We start from the raw sequence: 16,802 nt of genomic DNA on the forward strand, positions 1-16,802 counted from the left end.
GACCAAGTGAGACCGAGTGAGATGAAGTGAGACTGAGTGAGATGGAGTGAGATGAAGTGAGAGCGAGTGAGATGGAGTGAGATGAAGTGAGACTGAGTGAGAAGGTGTGAGATGGTATGAGACCGAGTGGGATGGAGTCAGACCGAGCGAGATGGAGTGAGATGGAGTGAGATGGAGCGAGACGGAGTAAGATGGAGTGAGATGGAGTGAGATGGAGTGAGAACGAGTGACACGAGTCAAACCGAGCGAGATGGAGTGAGATAGAGTGAGATGGAGTTAAACCAATTGAGATGGAGTCAGACCGAGTGAAATGTAGTGAGACCGAGTATGACTGAGTGAGCTGGAGTGAGACTGAGTGATTTGGAGTCAGACTGAGTGTGATGGAGTGAGATGGAGAGAGATGGAGATGGAGTGAGGCCGAGTGAGATGGACTGAGACCGAGTGACATGGAGTGAGACCGAGTGAGATGGAGTGAGGCAGAGTAAGAACAAGTGAGACTGAGTGAGATGAAGTGAGAAGGAGTGAGATGGAGGAAGATGGAGTTAAACCGAGTGAGATGGAGTGAGATGGAGTGAGATGGGGCAAGATGTAGATAGAGTGAGACTGATTGAGATGGAGTGAGACCGAGTAAGATATGGTTAGACTGAGTGAGACCAAGTGAGACCGAGTGAGATGAAGTGAGACTGAGTGAGATGGAGTGAGATGAAGTGAGAGCGAGTGAGATGGAGTGAGATGAAGTGAGCCTGAGTAAGATGGAGTGAGATGGAGTGAGAACGAGTGAGATGGAGTGAGATGAAGTGAGACTGAGTGAGATGGTGTGAGATGGCATGAGACCGAGTGGGATGGAGTCAGACCGAGTGAGATGGAGTGAGATGGAGTGAGATGGAGCATGACGGAGTAAGATGGAGTGAGATGGAGTGAGATGGAGTGAGATGGAGTGAGAACGAGTGACACGAGTCAAACCGAGCGAGATGGAGTGAGATAGAGTGAGATGGAGTAAAACCAATTGAGATGGAGTCAGACCGAGTGAGACGGAGTGAGAACGAGTAAGACCTGAGTGAGCTGGAGTGAGACTGAGTGATTTGGAGTCAGACTGAGTGTGATGGAGTGAGATGGAAAGAGATGGAGATGGAGTGAGGCCGAGTGACATGGAGTGAGACCGAGTGAGATGGAGTGAGGCGGAGTAAGAACAAGTGAGACTGAGTGAGATGAAGTGAGAAGGAGTGAGATGGAGGAAGATGGAGTTAAACCGAGTGAGATGGAGTGAGATGGAGTGAGATGGGGCAAGATGCAGATAGAGTGAGACTGATTGAGATGGAGTGAGACCGAGTAAGATATGGTTAGACTGAGTGAGACCAAGTGAGACCGAGTGAGATGGAGTGAGACTGAGTGAGATGGAGTGAGAGTGAGTGAGATGGAGTGAGATGAAGTGAGACTGAGTAAGATGGAGTGAGATGGTGTGAGATGGAGTGAGACCGAGTGGGATGGAGTCAGACTGAGCGAGATGGAGTGAGATGCAGTGAGATGGAGCGAGACGAAGTAAGATGGAGCGAGATGGAGTGAGAACAAGTTAGATGGAGTGAGACGGAGTGAGACCAAGTGAGTCCGAGTGAGATGGAGTGAGACTGAGCGAGATGGAGTGAGACGGAGCGAGATGGAGTATGTTGGAGTGAGATGGAGTGAGACCGCGTGAGATGGAGTTAGACCGAGTGAGATGGAGTGAGATTGAGTGAGCTGGAGTGAGATGGAGAGAGATGGAGTGAGACCGAGTGAGACCGAGTGAGACAGAGTGAGATGAAGTGAGAATGAGTGAGATGGAGTGAGAAGGAGGGAGCTGGAGTGAGTCCGAGTGAGATGGAGTTAGTTGACATGGGACTGAGTGAGATGTAGTGAGATGGAGTGAGATTGAGTGAAACCAACTGAGATGGCGTCAGACCGAGCGAGATGGAGCAAGATGTGAGTGAGACGGAGTGAGATGTAGTGAGATGAGTGAGATGGAGTGAGACCGAGTGAGATGGAGTGAGACAGAGTGAGTTGACATGAGATGGAGTGAGCTGGAGCGAGATGAAGTGAGATGAAGTGAGGCTGAGTGAGATGGAGTGAGATGAAGTGAGACTGAGTAAGATGGAGTGAGATGGAGTGAGAACGAGTGAGTTGGAGTGAGATGAAGTGAGACTGAGTGAGATGGAGTGAGATGGAGTGAGACCGAGTGGGATGGAGTCAGACTGAGCGTGATGGAGTGAAATGGAGTGAGATGGAGCGAGACGAAGTAAGATGGAGTGAATTGGAGTGAGATTGAGTGAGACCAAGTTAGATGGAGTGAGACGGAGTGAGACCAAGTGAGACCGAGTGAGATGGAGTGAGATTAAGTGAGAATGAGTGAGATGGAGCGAGATGGAGGGAGCTGCAGTGAGACCGAGTGAGATGGAGTGAGTTGACATGAGACTGAGTGAGATGGAGTGTGATGGTGTGAGATTGAGTGAGACCAAGTGAGATGGAGTGAGACAGAGTGAGACGGAGTGAGACCAAGTGAGACCGAGTGAGATGAAGTTAGACGAAGTGAGATAGAGTGAGATGGACTGAAATGGAGTGAGATGGAGTGATACGGAGCGAAATGGAGTATGATGGAGTGAGATGGAGTGAGACCGCGTGAGATGGAATGAGACCGAGTGAGATAGAGTGAGATCGAGTGAGATGGAGTGAGATGGAGTGAGTCCGAGTGAGACCGAGTGAGACAGAGTGAGATGAAATGAGAATGAGTGAGATGGAGTGAGATGGAGGGAGCTGGAGTGAGACCGAGTGAGATGGTGTGAGTTGACATGAGACTGAGTGAGATGGAATGAGTTGACATGCGATTGAGTGAGATTGAGTGAGACCAAGTGAGATGGAGTCAGACCGAGTGAAATGGAGTGAGACCGAGTGAGATAGAGTGAGACAGAGTGAGTTGACATGAGACGGAGTGAGATGGAGCCAGATGGAGTGAGATGAAGTGAGACCAAGTGAGATGGATTGAGATCGAGTGAGTTGGATTGAGACCGAGTGAAATATTGTGAGATGGAGTGAGATGGAGTAAAACCGATTGATATGGAGTCAGATCGAGTGAGATGGAATGAGATGGAGTGAGACCGAGTAAGACTGAGTGAGATGGAGTGAGACTGAGTGAGTTGGAGTCAGACCGAGTGAGATGGAGTGAGATGGAGAGAGATGGAGATGGTGTGAGATCAAGTGAGATGGACTGACACCGTGACATGGAGTGTGACCGTGTGAGATGCAGTGACACTGAGTGAGATGGAGGTGGATGGACTGAGACCGAGTGAGATGGAGTGAGATAGAGTGAGATGGGGAATGATGTAGATGGAGTGAGACGGACTGAGATGGAGTGAGATCTAGTTATATGCAGTGAGACGGAGTGAGACCAAGTGAGACCGAGTGAGATGAAGTGAGACTGAGTTAGATGGAGGGAGATGGAATGAGACCAAGTGAGATGGAGTGAGATGAAGTGAGACTGAGTGAGATAGAGTGAGATGGACTGAGATGGAGTGAGATGGAGTGAGACCAAGTGAGATGGAGTCAGACCGAGCAAGATGGAGCGAGATGGAATTAGACGGAGCGAGATGGAGTGAGATGAGTGAGATGGAGAGCGACCGCGTGAGATGGAGTTAGACCGAGTGAGGTGGAGTGAGATGGAGTGTGACCGAGTGATATGGAGTCAGACCGAGTGAGATGGAGTGGGGCTCAGTGAGAGGGAGTGATATGGATTGAGACGCAGTGAGACCGAGTGAGACCGAGTGAGATGGAGTGAGTTGAATTGAGATGGATCAAAACCAATTGAGATGGAGTCAGACCGAGTGAGATGGAATGAGATGGAGTGAGTTGAAATGAGATGGAGTAAGACCAATTGAGATTGAGTCAGATCGAGTGAGATGGAGTGAGATGGAATGAGACCGAGTGAGACTGAGTGAGATGGAGTGAGACTGAGTGAGTTGCTGTCAGACTCAAGTGAGATGGAGTGAGACTGTTAGAGATGGAGTGAGACTGAATGAGACCGAGTCAGATGGAGTGAGATGGAGTGAGATGGAGTAAAACCAATTGAGGTTGAGTGAGACCGAGTGAGATGGAGTGAGACCGAGTAAGACTGAGTGAGCTGGAGTAAGACTGAGTGATTTGGAGTCAGACTGAGTGTGATGGAATGAGATGGAGAGAGACGGAGGTGGAGTGAAGCCGAGTGAGATGGACTGAGACCGAGTGACATGGAGTGAGACCGAGTGAGATTGAGTGAGGCTGAGTGAGACCAAGTGAGACTGAGTGAGATGAAGTGAGAAGGAGTGAGATGGAGGGAGATGGAGTGAAACTGAGTGAGATGGAGTGAGATGGGGCAAGATGTAGATGGAGTGAGACTGATTGAGATGAAGTGAGACCGAGTAAGATACGGTTAGACTGAGTGAGACCAAGTGAGACCGAGTGAGATGAAGTGAGACTGAGTGTGATGGAGTGTGATGGAGTGAGATGGAGTGAGACCGAGTGAGTGAAGTGAGACTGAGTGAGATGGAGTGAGATGGAGTGAGAATGAGTGAGATGGAGTGAGACTGAGTGAGATGGAGTGAGATGAAGTGAGACTGAGTAAGATGGAGTGAGAACGAGTGAGATGGAGTGAGATGAACTGAGACTGAGTGAGATGGAGTGAGATGGAGTGAGACCGAGTGGGATGGAGTCAGACTGAGCGAGATGGAGTGAGATGGAGTGAGATGGAGCGAGACGAAGTAAGATGGAGTGAGATGGAGTGAGATGGAGTGAGACCAAGTTAGATGGAGTGAGACGGAGTGAGACCGAGACCGAGTGAGATGGAGTGAGACTGAGCGAGATGGAGTGAGACGGAGCGAGATGAAGTATGATGGAGTGAGATGGAGTGAGACCGCGTGAGATGGAATGAGACCGAGTGAGATGGAGTGAGATCGAGTGAGCTGGAGTGAAATGGAGTGAGATGGAGTGAGTCCGAGTGAGACCGAGTGAGACAGAGTGAGATGAAGTGAGAATGAGTGAGATGGAGTGAGATGGAGGGAGCTGGACTGAGTCCGAGTGAGACCGAGTGAGACAGAGTGAGATGAAGTGAGAATGAGTGAGATTGAGTGAGATGGAGTGAGATGGAGTGAGACCGAGTGAGATGGAGTGAGACAGAGTGAGTTGACTACAGACGGAGTGAGATGGACCAGATGGAGTGAGATGAAGTGAGACCAAGTGAGATGAATTGCGATCGAGTGAGTTGGAGTGAGACTGAGTGAAATGGTGTGAGATGGAGTGAGATGGAGTAAAACCGATTGATATGGAGTCATATCGAGTGAGATGGAGTGAGATGGAGTGAGACCGTGTAAGACTGAGTGAGATGGAGTGAGACTGAGTGAGTTGGAGTCAGACCGAGTGAGATGGAGTGAGATGGAGAGAGATGGAGTAAAACCGATTGATATGGAGTCATATCGAGTGAGATGGAGTGAGATGGAGTGAGACCGAGTAAGACTGAGTGAGATGGAGTGAGACTGAGTGAGTTGGAGTCAGACCGAGTGAGATGGAGTGAGATGGAGAGAGATGGAGATGGTGTGAGACCAAGTGAGATGGACTGAGATCGTGACATGAAGTGTGACCGTGTGAGATGCAGTGAGACTGAGTGAGATGGAGGTGGATGGAATGAGACCGAGTGAGATGGAGTGAGATGGATTGAGATGGGGAATGATGTAGATGGAGTGAGACGGACTGAGATGGAGTGAGACCTAGTAAGATGGAGTGAGACGGAGTGAGACCAAGTGAGAACGAGTGAGATGAAGTGAGACTGAGTTAGATGGAGGGAGATGGAGTGAGACCGAGTGAGATGGAGTGAGATGAAGTGAGACTGAGTGAGATAGAGTGAGATGGACTGAGATGGAGTGAGATGGAGTAAGACCAAGTGAGATGGAGTGAGACCGAGCAAGTTGGAGCGAGATGGAGTGAGACGGAGCGAGATGGAGTGAGATGAGTGAGATGGAGCGAGACCGCGTGAGATGGAGTTAGACCGAGTGAGATGGAGTGCGATGGAGTGAGACTGAGTGAGATAGAGTCAGACTGAGTGAGATGTAGTGAGATGGAGTGTGACCGAGTGATATGGAATCGGACCGAGTGAGATGGAGTGAGGCTCAGTGAGAGGGAGTGATATGGATTGAGATGCAGTGAGACCGAGTGAGACCGAGTGAGATGGAGTGAGTTGAATTGAGATGGATCAAAACCAATTGCGATGGAGTCAAACCGAGTGAGATGGAATGAGATGGAGTGAGTTGAAATGAGATGGAGTAAGACCAATTGAGATTGAGTCAGATCGAGTGAGATGGAGTGAGATGGAATGAGACCGAGTGAGACTGAGTGAGATGGAGTGAGACTGAGTGAGTTGCTGTCAGACTCAAGTGAGATGGAGTGAGACCGTTAGAGATGGAGTGAGACTGAATGAGACCGAGTCAGATGGAGTGAGATGGAGTGAGATGGAGTAAAACCAATTGAGATGGAGTGAGACCGAGTGAGATGGAGTGAGACCGAGTAAGACTGATTGAGCTGGAGTAAGACTGAGTGATTTGGAGTCAGACTGAGTGAGATGGAATGAGATGGAGAGAGACGGAGATGGAGTGAAGCCGAGTGAGATGGACTGAGACCGAGTGACATGGAGTGAGACCGATTGAGATTGAGTGAGGCAGAGTGAGACCAAGTGAGACTGAGTGAGATGAAGTGAGAAGGAGTGAGATGGAGGGAGATGGAGTGAAACTGACTGAGATGGAGTGAGATGGAGTGAGATGGGGCAAAATGTAGATGGCGTGAGACTGATTGAGATGAAGTGAGACCGAGTAAGATATGGTTAGACTGAGTGAGACCAAGTGAGACCGAGTGAGATGAAGTGAGACTGAATGTGATGGAGTGAGATGGAGTGAGACCGAGTGAGGTGGAGTGAGTGAAGTGAGACTGAGTAAGATGGAGTGAGATGGCGTGAGATGGACTGTGAACGAGTGAGATGGAGTGAGATGAAGTGAGACTGAGTGAGATGATGTGAGATGGCGTGAGACCGAGTGGGATGGAGTCAGACCGAGTGAGTTGGAGTGAGATGGAGTGAGATGGAGCGAGACGGAGTAAGATGGAGTGAGATGGAGTGAGATGGAGTGAGATGGAGTGAGAACGAGTGACATGAGTCAAACCGAGCGAGATGGAGTGAGATAGAGTGAGATGTAGTAAAACCAATTGAGATGGAGTCAGAACGAGTGAGATGGAGTGAGACCGAGCAAGACTGAGTGAGCTGGAGTGAGACTGTGTGATTTGGAGTCAGACTGAGTGTGATGGAGTGAGATGGAGAGAGATGGAGATGGAGTGAGGCCGAGTGAGATGGACTGAGACCGAGTGAGATGGAGTGAGACCGAGTAAGACTGAGTGAGCTGGAGTAAGACTGAGTGATTTGGAGTCAGACTGAGTGTGATGGAATGAGATGGAGAGAGACGGAGGTGGAGTGAAGCCGAGTGAGATGGACTGAGACCGAGTGACATGGAGTGAGACCGAGTGAGATTGAGTGAGGCGGAGTGAGACCAAGTGAGACTGAGTGAGATGAAGTGAGAAGGAGTGAGATGGAGGGAGATGGAGTGAAACTGAGTGAGATGGAGTGAGATGGGGCAAGATGTAGATGGAGTGAGACTGATTGAGATGAAGTGAGACCGAGTAAGATACGGTTAGACTGAGTGAGACCAAGTGAGACTGAGTGAGATGAAGTGAGACTGAGTGTGATGGAGTGAGATGGACTGAGACCGAGTGAGATGGAGTGAGTGAAGTGAGACTGAGTGAGATGGAGTGAGATGGAGTGAGAATGAGTGAGATGGAGTGAGACTGAGTGAGATGGAGTGAGATGAAGTGAGACTGAGTAAGATGGAGTGAGAACGAGTGAGATGGAGTGAGATGAACTGAGACTGAGTGAGATGGAGTGAGATGGAGTGAGACCGAGTGGGATGGAGTCAGACTGAGCGAGATGGAGTGAGATGGAGTGAGATGGAGCGAGACGAAGTAAGATGGAGTGAGATGGAGTGAGATGGAGTGAGACCAAGTTAGATGGAGTTAGACGGAGTGAGACCAAGTGAGGCCGAGTGAGATGGAGTGAGACTGAGCGAGATGGAGTGAGACGGAGCGAGATGAAGTATGATGGAGTGAGATGGAGTGAGACCGCGTGAAATGGAATGAGACCGAGTGAGATGGAGTGAGATCGATGTGAGCTGGAGTGAAATGGAGTGAGATGGAGTGAGTCCGAGTGAGACCGAGTGAGACAGAGTGAGATGAAGTGAGAATGAGTGAGATGGAGTGAGATGGAGGGAGCTGGACTGAGTCCGAGTGAGACCGAGTGAGACAGAATGAGATGAAGTGAGAATGAGTGAGATTGAGTGAGATGGCATGAGATGGAGTGAGACCGAGTGAGATGGAGTGGGACAGAGTGAGTTGACTTGAGACGGAGTGAGATGGAGCCAGATGGAGTGAGATGAAGTGAGACCAAGTGAGATGGATTGAGATCGAGTGAGTTGGCGTGAGACTGAGTGAAATGGTGTGAGATGGAGTGAGATGGAGTAAAACCGATTGATATGGAGTCATATCGAGTGAGATGGAGTGAGACCGAGTAAGACTGAGTGAGATGGAGTGAGACTGAGTGAGTTGGAGTCAGACCGAGTGAGATGGAGTGAGATGGAGAGAGATGGAGATGGTGTGAGACCAAGTGAGATGGACTGAGATCGTGACATGGAGTGTGACCGTGTGAGATGCAGTGAGACTGAGTGAGATGGAGGTGGATGGAATGAGACCGAGTGAGATGGAGTGAGATGGATTGAGATGGGGAATGATGTAGATGGAGTGAGACGGACTGAGATGGAGTGAGACCTATTAAGATGGAGTGAGACGGAGTGAGACCAAGTGAGAACGAGTGAGATGAAGTGAGACTGAGTTAGATGGAGGGAGATGGAGTGAGACCGCATGAGATGGAGTGAGATGAAGTGAGACTGAGTGAGATAGAGTGAGATGGACTGAGATGGAGTGAGATGGAGTAAGACCAAGTGAGATGGAGTGAGACCGAGCAAGTTGGAGCGAGATGGAGTGAGACGGAGCGAGATGGAGTGAGATGAGTGAGATGGAGAGAGACCGCGTGAGATGGAGTTAGACCGAGTGAGATGGAGTGCGATGGAGTGAGACTGAGTGAGATAGAGTCAGACTGAGTGAGATGTAGTGAGATGGAGTGTGACCGAGTGATATGGAATCGGACCGAGTGAGATGGAGTGAGGCTCAGTGAGAGGGAGTGATATGGATTGAGACGCAGTGAGACCGAGTGAGACCGAGTGAGATGGAGTGAGTTGAATTGAGATGGATCAAAACCAAGTGCGATGGAGTCAGACCGAGTGAGATGGAATGAGATGGAGTGAGTTGAAATGAGATGGAGTAAGACCAATTGAGATTGAGTCAGATCGAGTGAGATGGAGTGAGATGGAATGAGACCGAGTGAGACTGAGTGAGATGGAGTGAGACTGAGTGAGTTGCTGTCAGACTCAAGTGAGATGGAGTGAGACCGTTAGAGATGGAGTAAGACTGAATGAGACCGAGTCAGATGGAGTGAGATGGAGTGAGATGGAGTAAAACCAATTGAGATGGAGTGAGACCGAGTGAGATGGAGTGAGACCGAGTAAGACTGATTGAGCTGGAGTAAGACTGAGTGATTTGGAGTCAGACTGAGTGAGATGGAATGAGATGGAGAGAGACGGAGATGGAGTGAAGCCGAGTGAGATGGACTGAGACCGAGTGACATGGAGTGAGACCGATTGAGATTGAGTGAGGCAGAGTGAGACCAAGTGAGACTGAGTGAGATGAAGTGAGAAGGAGTGAGATGGAGGGAGATGGAGTGAAACTGACTGAGATGGAGTGAGATGGAGTGAGATGGGGCAAGATGTAGATGGCGTGAGACTGATTGAGATGAAGTGAGACCGAGTAAGATATGGTTAGACTGAGTGAGACCAAGTGAGACCGAGTGAGATGAAGTGAGACTGAGTGTGATGGAGTGAAATGGAGTGAGACCGAGTGAGATGGAGTGAGTGAAGTGAGACTGAGTAAGATGGCGTGAGATGGACTGAGAATGAGTGAGATGGAGTGAGATGAAGTGAGACTGAGTGAGATGATGTGAGATGGCGTGAGACCGAGTGGGATGGAGTCAGACCGAGTGAGTTGGAGTGAGATGGAGCGAGATGGAGCGAGACGGAGTAAGATGGAGTGAGATGGAGTGAGATGGAGTGAGAACGAGTGACACGAGTCAAACCGAGCGAGATGGAGTGAGATAGAGTGAGATGTAGTAAAACCAATTGAGATGGAGTCAGAACGAGTGAGATGGAGTGAGACCGAGCAAGACTGAGTGAGCTGGAGTGAGACTGTGTGATTTGGAGTCAGACTGAGTGTGATGGAGTGAGATGGAGAGAGATGGAGATGGAGTGAGGCCGAGTGAGATGGACTGAGACCGAGTGAGATGGAGTGAGACCGAGTAAGACTGAGTGAGCTGGAGTAAGACTGAGTGATTTGGAGTCAGACTGAGTGTGATGGAATGAGATGGAGAGAGACGGAGGTGGAGTGAAGCCGAGTGAGATGGACTGAGATCGAGTGACATGGAGTGAGAGCGAGTGAGATTGAGTGAGGCGGAGTGAGACCAAGTGAGACTGAGTGAGATGAAGTGAGAAGGAGTGAGATGGAGGGAGATGGAGTGAAACTGAGTGAGATGGAGTGAGATGGGGCAAGATGTAGATGGAGTGAGACTGATTGAGATGAAGTGAGACCGAGTAAGATACGGTTAGACTGAGTGAGACCAAGTGAGACCGAGTGAGATGAAGTGAGACTGAGTGTGATGGAGTGAGATGGAGTGAGACCGAGTGAGATGGAGTGAGTGAAGTGAGACTGAGTGAGATGGAGTGAGATGGAGTGAGAATGAGTGAGATGGAGTGAGACTGAGTGAGATGGAGTGAGATGAAGTGAGACTGAGTAAGATGGAGTGAGAACGAGTGAGATGGATTGAGATGAACTGAGACTGAGTGAGATGGAATGAGATGGAGTGAGACCGAGTGGGATGGAGTCAGACTGAGCTAGATGGAGTGAGATGGAGTGAGATGGAGCGAGACGAAGTAAGATGGAGTGAGATGGAGTGAGATGGAGTGAGACCAAGTTAGATGGAGTGAGACGGAGTGAGACCAAGTGAGACCGAGTGAGATGGAGTGAGACTGAGCGAGATGGAATGAGACGGAGTGAGATGAAGTATGATGGAGTGAGATGGAGTGAGACCGCGTGAAATGGAATGAGACCGAGTGAGATGGAGTGAGATCGAGTGAGCTGGAGTGAAATGGAGTGAGATGGAGTGAGTCCGAGTGAGACCGAGTGAGACAGAGTGAGATGAAGTGAGAATGAGTGAGATGGAGTGAGATGGAGGGAGCTGGACTGAGTCCGAGTGAGACCGAGTGAGACAGAGTGAGATGAAGAGAGAATGAGTGAGATTGAGTTAGATGGAGTGAGATGGAGTGAGACCGAGTGAGATGGAGTGAGACAGAGTGAGTTGACTTGAGACGGAGTGAGATGGAGCCAGATGGAGTGAGATGAAGTGAGACCAAGTGAGATGGATTGAGATCGAGTGAGTTGGAGTGAGACTGAGTGAAATGGTGTGAGATGGAGTGAGATGGAGTAAAACCGATTGATATGGAGTCATATCGAGCGAGATGGAGTGAGATGGAGTGAGACCGAGTAAGACTGAGTGAGATGGAGTGAGACTGAGTGAGTTGGAGTCAGACCGAGTGAGATGGAGTGAGATGGAGAGAGATGGAGATGGTGTGAGACCAAGTGAGATGGACTGAGATCGTGACATGGAGTGTGACCGCGTGAGATGCAGTGAGACTGAGTGAGATGGAGGTGGATGGAATGAGACCGAGTGAGATGGAGTGAGATGGATTGAGATGGGGAATGATGTAGATGGAGTGAGACAGACTGAGATGGAGTGAGACCTGGTAAGATGGAGTGAGACGGAGTGAGACCAAGTGAGAACGAGTGAGATGGTGAGACTGAGTTAGATGGAGGGAGATGGAGTGAGACCGAGTGAGACCGAGTGAGATGGAGTGAGATGAAGTGAGACTGAGTGAGATAGAGTGAGATGGACTGAGATGGAGTGAGATGGAGTGAGACCAAGTGAGATGGAGTGAGACCGAGCAAGTTGGAGCGAGATGGAGTGAGACGGAGCGAGATGGAGTGAGATGCGTGAGATGGAGAGAGACCGCGTGAGATGGAGTTAGACCGAGTGAGATGGAGTGCGATGGAGTGAGACTGAGTGAGATAGAGTCAGACTGAGTGAGATGTAGTGAGATGGAGTGTGACCGAGTGATATGGAGTCGGACCGAGTGAGATGGAGTGAGGCTCAGTGAGAGGGAGTGATATGGATTGAGACGCAGTGAAACCGAGTTAGACCGAGTGAGATGGAGTGAGTTGAATTGAGATGGATCAAAACCAATTGCGATGGAGTCAGACCGAGTGAGATGGAATGAGATGGAGTGAGTTGAAATGAGATGGAGTAAGACCAATTGAGATTGAGTCAGATCGAGTGAGATGGAGTGAGATGGAATGAGACCGAGTGAGACTGAGTGAGATGGAGTGAGACTGAGTGAGTTGCTGTCAGACTCAAGTGAGATGGAGTGAGACCGTTAGAGATGGAGTGAGACTGAATGAGACCGAGTCAGATGGAGCGAGATGGAGTGAGATGGAGTAAAACCAATTGAGATGGAGTGAGACTGAGTGAGATGGAGTGAGACCTAGTAAGACTGATTGAGCTGGAGTAAGACTGAGTGATTTGGAGTCAGACTGAGTGAGATGGCATGAGATGGAGAGAGACGGAGATGGAGTGAAGCCGAGTGAGATGGACTGAGACCGAGTGACATGGAGTGAGACCGATTGAGATTGAGTGAGGCAGAGTGAGACCAAGTGAGACTGAGTGAGATGAAGTGAGAAGGAGTGAGATGGAGGGAGATGGAGTGAAACTGACTGAGATGGAGTGAGATGGAGTGAGATGGGGCAAGATGTAGATGGCGTGAGACTGATTGAGATGAAGTGAGACCGAGTAAGATATGGTTAGACTGAGTGAGACCAAGTGAGACCGAGTGAGATGAAGTGAGACTGAGTGTGATGGAGTGAGATGGAGTGAGACCGAGTGAGGTGGAGTGAGTGAAGTGAGACTGAGTAAGATGGAGTGAGATGGCGTGAGATGGACTGAGAACGAGTGAGATGGAGTGAGATGAAGTGAGACTGAGTGAGATGATGTGAGATGGCGTGAGACCGAGTGGGATGGAGTCAGACCGAGTGAGTTGGAGTGAGATGGAGTGAGATGGAGCGAGACGGAGTAAGATGGAGTGAGATGGAGTGAGATGGAGTGAGATGGAGTGAGAACGAGTGACACGAGTCAAACCGAGCGAGATGGAGTGAGATAGAGTGAGATCTAGTAAAACCAATTGAGATGGAGTCAGAACGAGTGAGATGGAGTGAGACCGAGCAAGACTGAGTGAGCTGGAGTGAGACTGTGTGATTTGGAGTCAGACTGAGTGTGATGGAGTGAGATGGAGAGAGATGGAGATGGAGTGAGGCCGAGTGAGATGGACTGAGACCGAGTGAGATGGAGTGAGCCCGAGTAAGACTGAGTGAGCTGGAGTAAGACTGAGTGATTTGGAGTCAGACTGAGTGTGATGGAATGAGATGGAGAGAGACGGAGGTGGAGTGAAGCCGAGTGAGATGGACTGAGACCGAGTGACATGGAGTGAGACCGAGTGAGATTGAGTGAGGCGGAGTGAGACCAAGTGAGACGTAGTGAGATGAAGTGAGAAGGAGTGAGATGGAGGGAGATGGAGTGAAACTGAGTGAGATGGAATGAGATGGGGCAAGATGTAGATGGACTGAGACTGATTGAGATGAAGTGAGACCGAGTAAGATACGGTTAGACTGAGTGAGACCAAGTGAGACCGAGTGAGATGAAGTGAGACTGAGTGTGATGGAGTGAGATGGAGTGAGACCGAGTGAGATGGAGTGAGACTGAGTGAGATGGAGTGAGATGAAGTGAGACTGAGTAAGATGGAGTGAGAACGAGTGAGATGGAGTGAGATGAACTGAGACTGAGTGAGATGGAGTGAGATGGAGTGAGACCGAGTGGGATGGAGTCAGACTGAGCGAGATGGAGTGAGATGGAGTGAGATGGAGCGAGACGAAATAAGATGGAGTGAGATGGAGTGAGATGGAGTGAGACCAAGTTAGATGGAGTGAGACGGAGTGAGACCAAGTGAGACCGAGTGAGATGGAGTGAGACTGAGCAAAATGGAGTGAGACGGAGCGAGATGAAGTATGATGGAGTGAGATGGAGTGAGACCGCGTGAGATGGAATGAGACCGAGTGAGATGAAGTGAGACTGAGTTAGATAGAGGGAGATGGAGTGAGACCGAGTGAGATGGAGTGAGATGAAGTGAGACTGAGTGAGATAGAGTGAGATGGACTGAGATGGAGTGCGATAGAGTGAGACCAAGTGAGATGGAGTGAGACCGAGCAAGATGGAGCGAGATGGAGTGAGACGGAGCGAGATGGAGTGAGATGAGTGAGATGGAGAGAGACCGCGTGAGATGGAGTTAGACCGAGTGAGATGGAGTGCGATGGAGTGAGACTGAGTGAGATAGAGTCAGACTGAGTGAGATGTAGTGAGATGGAGTGTGACCGAGTGATATGGAGTCGGACCGAGTGAGATGGAGTGAGGCTCAGTGAGAGGGAGTGATATGGATTGAGACGCAGTGAGACCGAGTGAGACCGAGTGAGATGGAGTGAGTTGAATTGAGATGGATCAAAACCAATTGCGATGGAGTCAGACCGAGTGAGATGGAATGAGATGGAGTGATTTGAAATGAGATGGAGTAAGACCAATTGAGACCGAGTGAGACTGAGTGAGATGGAGTGAGACTGAGTGAGTTGCTGTCAGACTCAAGTGAGATGGAGTGAGACCGTTAGAGATGGAGTGAGACTGAATGAGACCGAGTGAGTTGGAGTGAGATGGAGTGAGATGGAGCGAGACGGAGTAAGATGGAGTGAGATGGAGTGAGATGGAGTGAGATGGAGTGAGATGGAGTGAGAACGAGTGACACGAGTCAAACCGAGCGAGATGGAGTGAGATAGAGTGAGATGTAGTAAAACCAATTGAGATGGAGTCAGAACGAGTGAGATGGAGTGAGACCGAGCAAGACTGAGTGAGCTGGAGTGAGACTGTGTGATTTGGAGTCAGACTGAGTGTGATGGAGTGAGATGGAGATAGATGGAGATGGAGTGAGGCCGAGTGAGATGGACTGAGACCGAGTGACATGGAGTGAGACCAAGTGAGATTGAGTGAGTTGAATTGAGATGGATCAAAACCAATTGAGATCGAGTCAGACCGAGTGAGATGGAATGAGATGGAGTGAGTTGAAATGAGATGGAGTAAGACCAATTGAGATTGAGTCAGATCGAGTGAGATGGAGTGAGATGGAATGAGACCGAGTGAGACTGAGTGAGATGGAGTGAGACTGAGTGAGTTGCTGTCAGACTCAAGTGAGATGGAGTGAGACCGTTAGAGATGGAGTGAGACTGAATGAGACCGAGTCAGATGGAGTGAGATGGAGTGAGATGGAGTAAAACCAATTGAGATGGAGTGAGACCGAGTGAGATGGAGTGAGACCGAGTAAGACTGATTGAGCTGGAGTAAGACTGAGTGATTTGGAGTCAGACTGAGTGAGATGGAATGAGATGGAGAGAGACGGAGATGGAGTGAAGCCGAGTGAGATGGACTGAGACCGAGTGACATGGAGTGAGACCGATTGAGATTGAGTGAGGCAGAGTGAGACCAAGTGAGACTGAGTGAGATGAAGTGAGAAGGAGTGAGATGGAGGGAGATGGAGTGAAACTGACTGAGATGGAGTGAGATGGAGTGAGATGGGGCAAAATGTAGATGGCGTGAGACTGATTGAGATGAAGTGAGACCGAGTAAGATATGGTTAGACTGAGTGAGACCAAGTGAGACCGAGTGAGATGAAGTGAGACTGAGTGTGATGGAGTGAGATGGAGTGAGACCGAGTGAGGTGGAGTGAGTGAAGTGAGACTGAGTAAGATGGAGTGAGATGGCGTGAGATGGACTGAGAACGAGTGAGATGGAGTGAGATGAAGTGAGACTGAGTGAGATGATGTGAGATGGCGTGAGACCGAGTGGGATGGAGTCAGACCGAGTGAGTTGGAGTGAGATGGAGTGAGATGGAGCGAGACGGAGTAAGATGGAGTGAGATGGAGTGAGATGGAGTGAGATGGAGTGAGAACGAGTGACATGAGTCAAACCGAGCGAGATGGAGTGAGATAGAGTGAGATGTAGTAAAACCAATTGAGATGGAGTCAGAACGAGTGAGATGGAGTGAGACCGAGCAAGACTGAGTGAGCTGGAGTGAGACTGTGTGATTTGGAGTCAGACTGAGTGTGATGGAGTGAGATGGAGAGAGATGGAGATGGAGTGAGGCCGAGTGAGATGGACTGAGACCGAGTGAGATGGAGTGAGACCGAGTAAGACTGAGTGAGCTGGAGTAAGACTGAGTGATTTGGAGTCAGACTGAGTGTGATGGAATGAGATGGAGAGAGACGGAGGTGGAGTGAAGCCGAGTGAGATGGACTGAGACCGAGTGACATGGAGTGAGACCGAGTGAGATTGAGTGAGGCGGAGTGAGACC

This window comes from Pristiophorus japonicus, chromosome 10, assembly GCF_044704955.1.
Source record: "Pristiophorus japonicus isolate sPriJap1 chromosome 10, sPriJap1.hap1, whole genome shotgun sequence".
Classification (NCBI taxonomy): domain Eukaryota; kingdom Metazoa; phylum Chordata; class Chondrichthyes; family Pristiophoridae; genus Pristiophorus; species Pristiophorus japonicus.